At 36.5% G+C, this 17,027-nt stretch overlaps 1 long non-coding RNA gene across 2 annotated transcripts in view; it reads left to right on the top strand.

Annotated features, from left to right (window-relative positions):
• The first annotated feature begins 8,031 nt into the window (after positions 1 to 8,031).
• The window catches only part of LOC135290908 (uncharacterized), a 28,104-nt gene continuing 19,108 nt past the window's right edge, over positions 8,032 to 17,027 (top strand). For both annotated transcript variants that reach the window (XR_010353738.1, XR_010353739.1), the window contains exon 1: positions 8,032 to 8,243. This is a non-coding gene — a long non-coding RNA (uncharacterized LOC135290908). The remainder of the gene's footprint in view (positions 8,244 to 17,027) is intronic.

Genomic DNA, 17,027 nt, shown 5'->3' with positions numbered 1-17,027 from the left:
ATGAATTTTTAAAATCTTCTAACAGCTGCAGTCTCACAGCCATTCATGTATATATAAAAAGCAGAAACCTCCATCTCGAAAGATGATGATGTAAAGACCTGATGTAAAAATGTCAAGTTAGACAGTTTAGTCTGACTCTCTAATCTGATAGTCTCTATCTCTTCAGCTGGCATATGTGTAATGTATTTGCTCACTTTTAACATTTATTTATTTATTTATTATTAAATTTTTATTTAAATTTTATTTGTATTTTTAAAATTTATTTAATTTAAAAATTTATTTAAATTTTTATTAAATTACTAATTTTTTACTGTCCCATTCAAAAATACCCACGCAGAAAGGGATGAACGTACTTGTTTTTTAATGAATTAAAAGTTGCTATGATCTGTTCAAAGCTTCAGTGCGACCTTTTGCTTATGACCACATGGATCATGGTGCAACTAGTTGAGATGCCAGCGGCATCGAGAGCAGCACTTTGTAATGAGCACTTGGGCAGCCACCTTGTCCTGGGCCCCCTGTAGCTGCAGATGGACTCTGATCTAGGAGTGCAAAAGGTGGGCCATTCCCTTGGTGTAACTTGGACTATCAACCCAATCCAATTTCAACCTCAGCCTTTGAATGAGGGTTACAAGCATTTAAATTAAATTATATTATCAATTATTTTTGAATACAGTAGATCTTAATTAAGAAAAATGAAAAGCTGCAAAATTTAGCCCATCCATTTTATGCTATTGACATAATATTTGCTTAGGACTCTACAAAAGCCATGAAATCATAAACGAAGGAATAGCAGTTTAAAGGAATGATACACATCTGTTAGATACACACAGCTTAAAATGATCAGGTTTACAGCTTTAACAACATAGTACATTTAATGACTTTCTTCCACCCCATAAACCTATGGACAACATATCAAGCATATATTATATTTCTCTATATGAGAAATGAATGCATGCTTTCTGAAACCTTAAAGCATATCCAAGAATTGGTGTGTGGTGAAAGAAAAATTCTAGTTTTCATTGTGCTTCTAATTTTAGGCAAGATTTTTCTGCTATTCAGCTCACCATTTTGTCTATGTGTCACAAGATTTATCGATAGCCTTCACACGTCAGCCTCCAGATACGAGTATTGCACATGCTAAATTCTAAAAGAAGTGTGTTCTGTAAAGAACATGATTTTGCATGTTTCTATTGGTCTCAGTGGTCTATTTTTCTTCCCTTTAATAATTTGATAGAATCATAGATACATTTTATCGTAAAGCCTGAACCTAGTTCTAAAATTTCTGCATCATCTTGACAGAGAAAATGTTTTAAGTGTCTTAATGGATGATCATTACTTGCTCCTTCCTTAAAAATCTGTGATCTCACCTACAGTGAAAAGGGTATTGATTCTGGGAATTGTGACATTTTCTCTCTCTGTCCTTTTCTTTAAAATCTGTGAACATGTGAACATCTTTTGAGTTTATCTTCCAAGAATATGTGCCAACTTGATGGCTGTCTTGTGCTTTAATGTATCAACCTTTTTTTAGTGACCTAAGCTACTGTTAAATTTTAATGGTCCCTCCTTTGTTGATCTTTCCTTAATTCTAATTATCTATACCAACAGAGATGATTGAGATTATGTGGTATCCTGCTCTTTTAGTGGTTCAGTTTTAAGCCTTAACTACATCTGAAAGCTCTCCATTTACACCAACAAGGTAGGTCATGTGTCTGAGAGAATTGAAAACCCATCAGGCCAAGAAGATATATTTACTCTCTACCAGAGTATGTGTAAATCAGTAGTAACTCTGGCATCTAGGCTGAGATAAAGGAAACTGGAATAAAGAAACAGAGACTAATTTAATTATGAAGCTCTAAATGTATATCCATATTCCGTGCATACTTTACGACTTCAGTAAGACTGCATAATATCTATATATATATATATATGTCTCTAAATGAAGAGAGGCAGTTTGAGCAGATTGTAAAGACAAAGAATTTGCACAGTTCTTTATAGAAGAATTTTTGGATGCTGACTTCTTGGTTGGAAAATGCTTCAGTGAATGTCTGGGTGAATGCCAGGGAGTTCACAAATTTTATTGTGCTGATTTCTTCTCTTTCTCATGTACCAGGTAGAGACATAAGTTCTAGATCTTTGATTTCTTCCCATGAAAATACTAGAGCCTTGACACACCTGAATAGCTCTGGTTCCAATTTACAGAAGATGGAATTTGCAATTAGCTCTGCAATTTCACCCTAGATTTAGTACATTGCTTTCAGGCCAGGTTTTACAAGTAAAGCCTTGTTTATATTGTTTTGCATTTGAATTACACTTGTATATAGTTTTTTTTTTTTGTTTTGTTTTTTTTTGGGGGGGAGGGAAAGGGTATTTTCTTCAAAGATATTGAATTGTGACTATATCTTACATAAGTTTTCTTATCCAAAGTGTGTATGGGAGGGATGGGAAAATCTAATTTAAAATAAATTTTAAAAGAAAGCCAAGTACCAATTTAAAAGAAAACAAAGTGGAAATTCCTGATATTGAATGAAATTAAACTGTATTTGCTACTTATTTTCTGACTCAATATCTCTGTTTCTTCTTTTCTGTTTCTACCAGATGATAAAAGATCTGCTTTCATTGAGGAATAGCTGGTCTAATGCAAAATTTTCACAAGTTATAGGAATGTTTTCATCAATTCCAGGAGTTAACAGATAAAAGAAAACAAACACAATCTATTCCTTTATGCCACATGTATGTTATTTTTTTCCCTGTGGTGTTTGTTTGTTTGTTTGTTTGTGTGGTCTTTTATGTTGTTACCTTTAAGAAAAATGGTCACGCTGTGGGTAATATAACTTCAAACACATCAAGATAGTCTTACATTCAGATGGTTGTACTCTCTCTTCTACTACTGTGAATAACAGTTTTCACTTTTCTGATGTTAGCCACTAATTTATTTCTCAATCCCTCATTATTCTTCTGAGGTGGGATTTTTTATGACTTCTTTATGGAATATTGGTCAATGAAGTTCCTAGTTTCATCTGGTGAGGATATTACATTGCACATTGCATAATATGCTATTACAGTGTACTTTGCATACATAGCTTGCTTTATATTCACCTGAAAAGATTTAAAAAAAAAAAACGAACACAACTGACAATAACCACATTTGAAAATTTTATGGTTTATATTCTATCAGTATTTAAAGATGGTTGGAAGGGAAGGACCCCAAAAAGTAATGTAACTACTTTCTTAAGTACTACTTAAAATTTTGTGCAATACAATTTAAAATAATTGTGAACAACAAAACTAAATTCACATTTTCTTTTACAAGTATTACATTAATGTCACTTTCTTCCTGAATTTCAGGAAGAAAAATATTTTGAATATTCTAAATATGACCAGCAGTGTGTTTCTTATTTTAAGTGGTATATTTGTAGTTTTTTCCTTGTAAAGTGAACATTTCAGTCCCTTTTTAGCAAACATTATATTCAAAATCAGTTTAGAAAGTATTGCTTGCTTCTATTGAAAACTATTTGACCAATTAATCCTTACAAATTACAATGGAAAGTCCAATTTGTGCAGAAAGAGAAAGCTTTTCTTAAATAGCTTTGTGTTGAGTTTCTTCTTAACAATTTTATACTCAAGCAAAAGAGCCAATTCATCTCTTTTATAATGTGTAAAGTTCATAAGACAGTATTATGGCTGAATTTGGTGGACGAAGTGTGTGTCTGCTACCAATTTAGATATGTCATTTATACTACTTGTAGAAATACTGTAGATCTACTACTTAAAGTAAAACGATTGAATTGACGATCTGTTCCATATAAATTAATATATTTTTATGTTGTACCTATTCCCTGTTCTTCAACATCTTTACCTCATCCTAATTTACATTTTCTGGAGCATGGCAAAGCTTATTCTTTGATGTGAAAGAAAAATTGATGGAAAATGAGCTATCTGTGCACAATATATGTGAATGTATGTCATTATGAGAACAGATATATTTCTTGATTGACTAGATAAAACATGAAAAGAACATGATGAAGGTATGCTCTGAATATGTATTTAAATACATTAATGACTTTCATTGTACAGTTTTATATATTAGTTCATATAATGGAGTTAAGTAGTTCTCCTTCCCTTTCTCTCCTACCTTACTTCCTTCTGTGTTCTCTTGGTCTTATTTCTTCCTTTCTTTCTTATCCTTTCAGCATGGGAGAGGAGGATAATTGCTTGTGTTTGTAGATCAAGTTGCATTGCTTGTATTGAATCACATACATTTTAGTGGAATACCTACTGAATCAATGTCTCAGGTGGCCAGAATACATTTTAAAGGTATCCTATTCACTAATTCTGGAAAGAGTAAGTAAGGTAGTTTGCATCCTGCAATGGGTTTAAACATTTATAACTTTCTAATTTTACTTTTTTTTTTTTCATTTATCACAGTACAGGAATAAAACATTTAGGCTGTTCAATTCACTAGGCTTTTGACATTAAACTTCAGCAAATGAAGACAAGTCTTCAACCTATGTAATTCAGGAATAAACCAACAGGTAGAGATTTTTAGATGAGGTTACTATGCAAGAAAATGTGAGACTGAAGTAATATATGGAGAATTATAGATAGCTTCAAATATAGAAAATCTTTCAAACAGAACTTTGGCCACATTGGTCTGAACAATTTGGGAGACAGGCTTAACTTTCTGGAATAGACTGCATGCACAGAAGTGTTGGCAGGATGTGGTCCTTCAACTGGCACAGAATGTACTACAAGTTTTGTAAAATATACATTCATGTCAATTCCAATTTACAGTTGTAGTTAGAGTCCAAAATGAGTATGAGAGACAGGAGAGAAAAAATAGCCCCTGAAGATATCCCAGGCTCTATGCCCAGATTCTTGGTAGAGGTCTTTTACACCACAGACAGATACTTTAAAGATATTTCAGAAAGTGAGTAAGACCTGCCAAAAAAGAATGAGGCAGAAAACTTAAATACATACTAAACCTATAACCATATGCAAACATTGAAGTATACACTGTCTGAATAAATTTAGAATAACAAAGAATGACAGCATTCTTTGTTTTTTTCTGTCCAATTCAAGAAAGTGAAGTCAATTAATTTCACTGTTCTTAGCTCTAAATAAATATTGCACTGGGTAGAAGACATTGCACTACTGATTGCAGAAACAGAGTATTTGGAGGTCCTATTGTCTAAAATCCTTTTCTACAGCAGGAAAACCTAGAGTGGGTTGTGTGGAACAGTGTCCAGACAATTTTTAAATATCTCTAAGGATGTAGGTAGACCCCATCACCTCCTTGAGCACATGTTCCATTGTCCAGAAATATGCTACATTTATTTGATTTAGTACTGGTGACATAAATTAGTTTAAACTAATGGCCATTATTACATTTTCAAATTAATATTGTTACCTATTTTTCTTTTCAAACTTAGTGGTGTATTAGCCACAACAAGACTTCTTTACCTCTTCACTGATCTGAAACACACATATGAAAGAGGGACCTTAACTTTTCTTCAAGATGAGATTAAGATTATTTTCTTCAAGATGAGATTGAACTATATAGATGTTGCAAATGTATTTCTTTGTTTAATTTTCAGTATGTTTCATGAAAGGTTTTTTGAAAATGTTCTCTTTCCACTATCTGGAATCACTTTTGTCAAAACCTACTTTCATATCTCTATAATAAGAAGTTCCTCACTATTTAAAGTCAGCACTTTACCATTCTTTCCTAATTTGAGTTTCATTCTGAAACACAGAATTCAATCATTTGATGATCAGGTAGCCTTCTCAGTGGATAAGGGAAGGACTGTGGATATCATGTACATGGAATTCACCACAACATTTGTCATAGTCTTCCACGGCATTCTCCTGGAGAAGTTGGGCAGATATAGCCTTTTCTGGGTTAAAAAAAAAGTAGATGGATGGTGATGCCGAGAGAATGGAGGTGAATAGTATCATATCCAGTTGATTGCCAGTCACTGTTTGTGTTCCCCAGTGATCAGTGCTGCAGCCAGTCCTATTTAATATCTTTATTTATTATCTGAGAGATGGGACTGAGTAAACCCTTAGCAGGTTCATGAATAACACCATATTGGGTGGTAGTCTTGATCTGATGGAGAGCAGAAAGGTTTTACAGAGGGATCTGGACAGCCTGGATCCATGGACCAAGGCCAGTTGTATGAGGTTCAACAAAGCCGAGTGTCAGGTCCTGCCCTTTGGTCACTACAACCCCATGCAAAGCTACAGGTTGGGGCAGAATGGCTACAAAGATGCCCAGTGGAAAAACACTGGAGGGTTCTGTTTAATAGCAGCTGAAAGAGAGCCAGTAGTGTGCCCAGGGGGCCAGAAGACCCAGTGGCATCCTGGCCTGTATCAGCAATAGTGTGGCCAGCTGAATCAGGACAGTGATTGTCCCTGGTGAGGTCACACCTTGAGTTCTGTGTCCAGTTCTGGCACTCTTCTTTAAAAAAATACATTGAGGTTGTGGACTATGCTCAAAGGAGAGTAACAGATCTGGTGAAGAGGGTAAGTCATATAAGGAGTAGCTAAGGGAGATGGTGGTGTTCAGCCTGGAGAAAAGGAGGGACAATATTATTCTCTACAACTACCTCAAAGGAGGTTGTAGCCAGGTGAGGGTTACCCTCTTCTCCCAGGCAACCACTAACAAGAGAAGAGGAAATTACTTCAAGCTGTACCAGGGGAGATTCAGGTTGAACATCAGAAATTATTTTCATGGGAAGTGCTTGTAAGCAAAGTGGACCGACCACAGAAGTGATGCAGTCACCAGCCATGGAGGTGTTTAAGAAAAACTGTCCGTGGCACTTAGTGTCATGGTCTGGTTGACAGGGTTGTGGCTAGTCAAAGTTTGACTCAATGAGAGATGGTTTAGAGCCTAAATGATTCTGTGATTCTGTAAGAGGTTAAGAGGTGAGTATCAAGCACTGAAGTGTGAGTAGCACTCAAGATGCTTGTTGTGTGGTTTTTTTTTTTTTGTTTGCTTTTTTTTTTTTTAATTGTGCCTTCTTTCTTTTTACTTGTATGAGGAAAATGAGAATATTTGTAAGCCTGGGTAAATAATAGGCTTTAGCATTGGCTTCAATGGAAGAGACTTGAACTGATAGAGCATACTTCACATGCCGCAGCAAATCAGCAATTCACCTGCTACCTTGTCATGTGCTTTTGACACTGCTCTATAATGTATGTTGTTATACCATAAAATATAAACCAAACTTCAAGAACTTCATAAGCTTTGTTCTGGAAAGATTTCCCTTTATATTGTTTTCATTTTAAGTAACCTCTTTTCTTTCTGCTTTTCTTCACTTCCTAGATGGACAACTTTTTCAGTGAGTTGAAAGAAACTATAACCAGATGCTTACAAGTATTCAACAAAATGGAAGTCTCAGGAGGTACATCCCATAAAAGTGAGTCCAATAACAGCTGGCCTGTGCTCCAGGAACAGGTATCTAACATACTATTCAGATGTTGCCATTTTTTCTTCATGGGGTAAAGGAGATCATTGTTTGTCCTTTTTTCCTTATTTTATGAAAAAATATCAGTTTTATATGGGAAAAGAATACCCTGCCCCTACATCTTCCCTCTTAAACAGCAACTGTGAACATAATGAAATTAGAGTGTAATGCCATTTGCCTCAGTGTGAGCCATTGACAGCTCAGCATTCCTATGGTGTTGTAATGATATTGTAAAAATGTGTGGGGCTACCGAGTCAGCTCCTTTTCATTTATAATAAAATGTGTTTCAATAAAAGATGAAAAAAATGTTGAGGAAGTAGACAGTTTTGGAAAAAAATGCTTAATGATTCATTGAGTTTCATGCAAATAAGCGAGGGATAGCAGAGAAAATATTCCTTGCTGTACCAGTTTGAGCTATGATACAGTTAATTTTGTCCCTGAGAGCTAGTATGGGACTGTGTTTTTATTTGTGCTGGAAACAAGTTTGATAACACAGGGATGTTTTAGTTTCTGCTGAGCAGGGCTTACACAGAGCCAAGGCCTTTGCAGCTCCTCACCCACCCCACCAGCGAGGAGGCTGGGGTGTGCAGGGAGCTGGGAGGGGACACAGCTGGGACAGCTGATCCCACACCACATGGTGTCACGCTCAGGTTATAAAGGAAGAAGAAAGGAGGGGTCAATTGGAGTGGTGAAGTTTGTCTTCTCTCGTCACTGTGAGGCCTGATGGGGCCCTGTTATCCTGGAGATGGCTAAACACCTATCTGACCATGGAAACTGGTGAATGAATTTCTTGTTTTGCTTTGCTTGCATGTGAGACTTCTTCTTCTTCCTATTAAACTGTCTGTCACCTCACAAATTGTCTAGTTTTTTCTCTCCCAATTGTCTCCCTTATCCTACCAGGGGAGAGGCTGTGGGATGCTTAGTTGCTGGGTGACCAGCAACTTAATTGTTAAACCACAACACTTGTCTATTAACAGAATTCACTGTATTCACTGCTGATGGTTTTAGCATATGTCTTATAATAGGTCTTCACCTAGAAAATCTTTCTGTATTATGCAATTACTTTTCTCATTTTCCTACCACAAAATAATCTCCAACTTGTGATAGCACTGAATCACAGACTAGTACACAGACTACTACTTCGACAACCAATGTACTTCCAAGCAATATTAAAAGAACTATAGATTTTGCACTCATCATATCTGCTCCTTTCCCTTTTCTTATTTTCTTCAGTGCTTCTTTCAGCTTTTATTAAGTGCCTATTATTTAGATACTTTAGTAATGTGTTTTTTGTTCTATTTCTGGTGATAGTGTTTCATCTCCCTTTATATGTTCTATTTTTCACCCCTGTGTGTACAGTTTGACCTGTGAAAGGTTTACAGTGGTGATTGCAGGAGGAAGCTAACCTTAGCTGGAATATCTAGATTTTATTCTGCTGTAAATATTTATTAAACATAACTAAACATTATTTTTGCAGTTGATGTTGCTTTTACAAATTTCAGAAGACAGAATTAATGTCTTGAATCATATTGCCAAGATTTCCTTACATATTTCCTTCTGTATACAACTCATTTAAATGAGTAAGTAAAAAGGTTATCTACACTGGCTGTCATATGTGCATCTCCAACTCTGGACAGTCCAAGTTGGCTTTGTGACCTAGTGCATGTGGTTTCCAAGTTGCAGAATACAGAGAAGGAATTTGCATCTTGAGTAATGAAGGACTTGGTTCTTATCTAAGTGATAGTGTATGATGGCCAGCAGAATAGGTTAGGAAATAAAAGGAAAAAAAAAAAAAGAGCTGAACTATGGTGACCTTCGAATGAAGTGTTGTTGATAATATCACACATGCTTTTAAAATGAACTAAAGTCTTTTAGGACACCCTATCCAGCTGTTATAAAGCAAATAAGGGAATCAGGTAATATATTATTATTTTCTCTTTTGTTAACTGTTTTGCATTATGGCAGCTCATTAACATTTTACTTCAAAGAGAAAATGGAAAGTGAAGGTTACTTGAGTTAGAGAAGGCATTTTAGGATCCTTCTTTGCCAAATGATCCACATCAGTGCTGGGAAGGTCATGTGAAGGTGGTATGAAGATATTAATATGTTAAAGTGGAGCCCATGTGATGTGGTCTTCTGCTGTAGACCTAGTAGATCTCAAAGAACCTTTTTTTTTTTTGTAGCAGTGTATTGTACCTTAGTGAAGCAAAAAACTGTTTTCCTTTCCTGTTCAGCTTGAAACTTCCACCCATCCTCGAAGACAAGAAGTAACCCAGTACTGAATGCATGTTAGTTTTACCAGAAGATGAATGTTCTAGTTAAGCTTAAAACCTGAAGACAGCTGAGCCAGAAATTATATCCATCCTGCTTGCTGTATGATCCTTTTCCATCTCTGCTGTACTGCAGCAAATTTATGTTGCTGCGCTCCTTCTTTAGCACCTTAGTTATTCATAGCTACACTTCAGGACTGCTAGAACTGTAGTCATGATAAAAAAAGATTTCTGGCTTCTTCTGACTACTCAAAATATTAGTGTAGTGGTCAGCTTCCTAAAATGGAAAATAATTTTCCAGCTGTCTGATCTCATTCACACTGTTGTTAGGACTTACATAATGGTGTGACACGAAGGTCTCATCACAGGTGTTTTGAAATAAGTAAATTGAATCCTGTGGTGGGGTGATCCTACCTACATACTAGGTGTCCACCAAAGCTTCTCTGTCACTGCCTTCTTTAGCTGGACATGAGAGAGAAAATATAGTGAAAGATTAATGCATCAAGACAGGGAGAAATCACTCACTAATTTTCACAAACAAAACAGACTAAATAAATTAACTGAATTTCTTACCAATGGTACCAGAGTAGGATAATGAGATGTAAATCCCAATCTTGTAACCTTCCCCCCACCCCTCCCTTCTTCATGGGTTAGACTTCACTCTGTTTTCTCTCTTGCCTCCCAGAAACACAAGGAGATGGGGAATGGGGGCTGCAGTCAGTTCATCACATGGTGTCTCTCCCACTTCTTCCCCCTCAGTGGGATGGCACCTCACACACTGTTACCCTGCTCTAGCACAGGGTTCCTTCAATGGCAGACAGTCCTCCATGAGCTGCTTCAGTGTGCATCCTTCCCAAGTGCTGAAGTTCTAATGCACCTTCCATAGGGTGCAGTCCTTCAGGAACAGATCACTCCAGGATGGTTCCCCTGTGGGATCTCATATCCTCCCAGCAAAACTGCTCCAATATGGTCCTCTCTTCACAGGGCCATGAGTGATCCCAGGAGCTTGCTACAGTGCAGACTGTGCACAGCACCACATGTCCACTTGCTCTGGCCTGGTGACCTCCGTGGGCTGCAAGGGCACAGCTATCTCACCATGACTTTCATCACAGGCTGTAGGGGAATCTCTGTTCTGGTGCCTGGAACACCTCCTCCCTTTCTTTCACTAACCTTGGTGTCTGCAAGGTTGTTTGTCTCACACCTTCTCACTCCTCTCTTCTCTGTCTGGAGATATTGGTATGCCTTTACTTTTTCTCACTTCTTAATCTGTTAGAGTTACCACCATTGTTGCTGACTGACTCAGACTTGGCTAGTGGCAGGACTGGCTTGAAGCTGGCTGTCACTGCCTCCATTGGACCTGGCAGAAACTTTTAGCAGCTTCTCACAGTAATCTCCTCTACACTGCATGAGTGTGTGTGTGTGTGTGTGTGTGTGTGTATGTGTGCGTGTGTATGGCACTCATGTGCGAATACCACCCTCCCTTCTTTTAGGCTTTTACAGTCTCAATTCTTCACCTTATTTATTGCATTGACAGTTATACCAGGGTAAATAGAATGTAGTCTCATTTAAGGCATTTTCTTTTCAATACAATAAGTTGTTTATTATGTTTTTCAGTATTTTAAGACAGTACAGTTGTAGATTTAACTAAAACTTAATTTATCTTTTTGGGGTTTTAATGCCTTACAATAATTAAAGATATTTAATGCTTAGTCATAAGTCTTGAAAAGTAATACTAAATTGAGAAATTCCTATTTATTAGCTGACATACTTGGTGTAAATGTTTAAAGTGTTTTAATGTAGATACTACATTGACAGCTGAGTTTTTTGTAGGTAAAGGACAACCTAACAGGGAATGCAAACCAATGCTTGTTCAGTGCAGTCTTCAGACAGGTAGAATTTGCAGACGAAGGAGCAGTGTGAAAAAAACCCCACCAAAACATAAACAAACCAAGGACGCCTCCCAGGATTTCAGAAGAAATTATTTCAGGAGAAAAATAATGCTTATCTAAAATTTGGATGCTGAAGTAAACTTCACCAAAGACATGTTAGACACCAGGTAACTGGTAAGAAGATAAAGGGTATATGTTTGGTTAATAAATCCCTTCTTCAAACTCCTAAGGATAACCACTCCATGTGTATATAGTATATTAAATGATTGTATCTATAAAACATATGCATGCACACACACACAGAGTCCATCTCACTCCATACTCAGTCTATTAACATTCCCAAAGCACTTGTCAAATCACTGTCTAAAATTTTTTGAAATTAAAACACCACCATAAATATTTCACAAGTTTCAGTTAATTGTCCTTATGCCAGACAAAATGATAAGCTTCATTTTCTGAAGAAAAATGATTGCTGCACTCCTGCTCTGGTTTTTTTATAATCCTACTTTATTGCTTTCACAGGCCCTTTGGGAAAGCTTGAGTTATGAAACAGGTCTTATAAAATAATCTAAAGATTATAGGGTGATGAGTTTTCTTAGATTCTAATTCTGGAAGATATTTCAGAGTCTTGGACCTGTGCTTAGCTGTTAAGTGTTGTGCAGTTGTTGATCACAGCAGTAATGGCCACAGACAAAAGCCTTGAATCTGTGCCAAAGCATTGAACTGCAACAATTGGCAGCTACAGTCTATGAGAAATAAAAAAACCCCAAATTTTTTGAAAGCCCTTCATAGGTTTCCCAAACAGTTCCTTTCCTAAACTGTAAAAAACTTATTTAAGAAAGCTTACTTCTTGCCTAACTTTTGAGAAACTCATCCATCACTATCAAGACGCATGAAATACTGCTATTCAAAACATGACAACTTCTTAACTTACTGAAACAATAAGACTATATTTTTTTTTTTTACAATCACAGTGATAAATGCAGTTCATCCAGTTTTCTTTTTTAATTCATTTTTATTTTGGGTGGGATTTTGGCACAGTCTTCAGCCAAGCAGCCAGGCCCTCTTCTCTTCCTTTACTGTGGGGCCTCAGTAACAGAGTGTTCTGTACACAGGAAAATGCCTGTCTTAATCCTCTACCTCATTAATTTTTGTTTCACGGCTTCCTAACAAGCCAGATAGATCCATAGAATAAAAGATTTGTCCAGTTGGAACTGAATTTAAACACCATCTCGCTCCTACACACCTTCCATGGACAGGGACACATCTAAGTAGACAGGCTGTGCAAAGCCCAACTTGACGTTGAACACTTCTAGGGGTGGGCAGCCACAACTTCTCTGAGCAACTGCTCTGGTGCCTCACCACCACCCTCCCCCCCCAGTAAAGAATTTCTTCCTAGTATCTAATCTAAACTTATTCTCTTTCAGTTTGAAGCCATTCCCCTCAACCTGTCACTATATGGTCTTGCATATAGAGTCTTTCTTCATCTCCTTTGTAGGCTCCCTTCAGATATCTAATTTACTAATTCTGCAGAAAAACCTCAGTGGTGCTGAACTAAGGTGGACAAGCAGAATAATGCCATGAAATAGTGAGTTGGGACATCCCTAAATTAAATGCTCACAACCTCTAGCATTACATCAAAAGTTGAAAAAGCTAATTAATTGCCACGTTATAGAGTAACTGAAGGGTTAGATTTATGAGTATATATTATGCCCACTATAGAATTTAGCACACATTACAATATATTTGATAAATCCTCCTTAGCTTTCTTTCTATTTTATTTTTATTTTTCTTTTTTTAACCCATTCCTTCAGTTTGGGCATCTTTTGCCAGTCTGTACAGACTGGCAGGAATAGGTCAGTGCACTTTCATTTCAGACCTCATGTCAGTTTTGGATTTGATTGTCCCTCCCAGCTGTAGAATGTCTGTGTGTGTGTGTATATCATTTTTATGACTTGTATGCTCCAGTTTATGTTTAGAAAATGGGACATCCAGTTTCAAATCTCAGGTGAAAAAGAGAACAGTCTTGAAATTATCTGTTTGTGCTTCTCTGTTCCCTATTAATTGTAAGCTAAGCATGGCAAATCTTTCCTTTGTGAGCTAGTGGGAATGATTATTATGTAGTTCATATGCATTGGTGATTTCTACAGCTTATTTAATTTATTAATGTTAAGAAACGAAAAATATTTTCCCAGTAGTATTCCTGGAGCACTGAGAGCTGCCAGTCTTGCCAGCACCTCACAAATACTTACAGAAGTTGATAAATATTTTTTTTATTTCTTATATTGACAAGGCAATGCAGTGAATGTAAAGACAGTGATAAGTATTAGAAGCCTGCATACAATTAAAAATTTCTCTCAGCCTTACTGTTTGAGAAACACTGACTGGTTTGGTTGGCTCTAGTTTTATTTCCACTGTCTAAGTATTCTTTGCCTAGTCCAATAATTCGTTGACTGATTTCATTAAAATTGGACAGAAACAAGTACATCACAAAGATAAGCAAGTTTTTATGTGAAACTAGGAAGCAAAACTGTGGGGAGTGAATAAAGATATTTCAGTAGCAGGAGAAGTAGTACTGAGACTTCCCACAGTTTAAAAACAGGAAAAATATCCAAACACAGCTAATGCTTCAGTCAGAGCCAGCAATGGAATAAGAGACACAAGCCTATAGATGAAATGTTTATGTGTGTGTTGGTCCCCACAGTATTATTTGTGGAGTACAAGGCTAAGTCAAAATCCATCAATTCAAGCCCTTTAAAAAAAAATCAAAACCAACCAAAAACTAAACAAAAAACCTGATCTGTCTCACACTTCCCCCTCTGCAAAGCAAATCAATTTCTCCCCCCAAAAAATACCTCAGAAAAATAAACCCACCAATGATCTGACTGTTTTATTTTGGGAGACTTTAAATACTTTTTGTGTTTTGAACAAAAATTTGGATTTGGGCAGTCAGTTAGAGCAAGTTCACAGGAATTATTGCAAAACATTTACTGAAGGAATGTATGGAATAGCAGGATGAGAGTGAGCAGCAGCTGACCTGGGAGATCAGAAGACTGGAGAAAGAGGGGCTTATGGGTTCAGGGGCCTTGTGATAGGAATCTAGGCAGGAAAACTGCCACTTATAGCTAAAGGAACAAGAGAGAGAAGGATGAAGGAAACTTGGATCAAACAGAACTTGAATATGGGTGAAGCAGCTGTGTACCTGAACCACTGCTTCTTTTTATTCCGACTTTTCAGGTGTTTGATTTGTTCCCTTTCCTAATATTTTAAAAGTTGTGTTTGGGGTTCCAGAAGGCAAAGACTAATGGAGAACAGATTGAATGTATGTATACAAATTGCAATGGCTCACCCTATATACAGAAATAATAAATTCATAAACCAAGATTTTAACCTATACGTGGCTGCAAGAACAAAGCAGAATAGATACTGTCACATGGTGCTGTTTCAGGTACAAAAGCTGTTCAGGGACACTCTAAAACACTATGTGCTTGTGTACTGAATTAAAAGATATTTTTATTCTCTTTCCTTATTTATCTTAAAAATAATAATATTAAAATGATTTTTTAATTCGAAAGGAGCCTTCCTTCAAAGGCCTTTAAAATCTTCTTTAGAGTAAAACGGTGCCCCAAACTGAACATGTATGCACCAAAATTAAACAACCTGTGTGCCCAAATCAGAAGGTATGAGCATGAACTGCGGATGACAAAGTATCACTTCATTCAAGCTTAATTTTTACATTAAGTTTTGATGTTTTTGAATGAATTCCATGTAATACATATGGATTGCCATGACATTACTTTTAAAGTTGGAGATAAGCTTATTTGAACATTGCTTCACTTGTGGAACATCAGTCAGTAACACAGAGTTATCTGCTCAGCCCACACAGAACTCACAGGACAGTTTCCTTTGAACTCTTCAAGCATCATGTCTGATGGATGCCTAAACACAAAAGGCCTGAGTGCAAGTCAGCCATGATGTCAGTTTGTTGTTTTTTTTTTTCTCATAAGTCAGTTCTTTGTATACACACTGTAGAAACAGTACAACAGGAATTAAGGACTGTGATATTTTTGCTCCTTGTCAGTCCTAGTGAACTGCAGAAGATTGTTGGCTTTTGTAGTAACTTTAGATTCCTGTGCTATTGTGGAAAAATGATGTTGGTAAAATCATGAGGGATTTCTCTTTAAATTTTATTACTACTCTGTCAACTCTCATCTGCCTTTTTTATGCTATATCCCTCAGGCAATAAATACTAATGCCGTTTTAAACCGTGATAAGAAAATCAATCCACGAGTTATTTTTCCGTCTGTTGTCTTGCAGTACATATTCAAGAAGTTAAAACTTGTCCCAGGACTTTACTTTCTGGTGTGATTAAGTACAGAGATTAATGATTGACCAGGTCATTCAAGGAAAAACTCTGCAAGTGATGTGTTATTTGTATGTGTCTGGAAATATTGGGTACACCATTTGGCAGCAAGCATGTTAAGGCGTCATGAAAGATTTAATTACAAACTTCACTTATATATAGAACCAAATTATGTCACTAACTGCTTACAACCTTTTTCTTTCTTTCTTGAAGGACTTGATAATATTTTTTCCTGAAGAAAGTTTGATGAGGCATTGATCAACCTGACCAAGAGACATGTCCCTGCTCATAGCAGGGGAGTTTCAACAAGACAACATTTAACTTACAAAATAAAACCAAACTAAACCAAACCCACCAAACCACTAAAACATCACCCTTCTATGATGCTGCAACTCTTTATTTCTGTGCTACTGAATATTATTTAAAATTAATTCAACAGGATTTGAAAATGCACTTAGGTGAATTTTGACCCTTGAAAACTTACTAATGTATGTTCTGCTCATGGTGCTAATGGTCATGCTGTGCTGGCCTGAACAGTTCTCTGGTGTAATGACTGGCTGGTAATCCTTTTCACCTCTGAGCCTTTCCCTAGAGTGAGGAACTTTGCATGCCACTGTGATAAAACATTGTGCTCTTTAATCAGACAGTATGATCTTTGAGATTATTTGGGGAACACCTAGATTTAGTGAGGAGGTTTACCCTTTACCCCACCTTACCCTTTCTCAAGAAGGAGAAAATGTAATGGCAAGTATCTTTCTACTAAAAGACAACATTAAGAAGAATTTTGCATAAATTTCCATTGACATTTTTTATGTCCAGGTTCTTAAACCCCATAATTTTACAGAGGCAGAATGATCTCTGAGTTAAAAGAAAAGTCTATAATAATCTCAAAACCCATTAAATATTTAACAGTGAGAATATTTTATTTTGACATTTACATGCAGCATTGTAACAAAGAGAAAATAATAGGTAGGTGCTCGTTCCCATTATGGGGATCATGTCCCCTTATGGAAATATTGCTGTTACCAGATGAAGAATT

The sequence above is a fragment of the Passer domesticus genome, chromosome Z, assembly GCF_036417665.1.
Source record: "Passer domesticus isolate bPasDom1 chromosome Z, bPasDom1.hap1, whole genome shotgun sequence".
NCBI lineage: Eukaryota > Metazoa > Chordata > Aves > Passeriformes > Passeridae > Passer > Passer domesticus.
The sequence above is the reverse complement of the archived record's forward strand: the minus strand, read 5'-3'. Positions and strand labels throughout refer to the sequence as shown.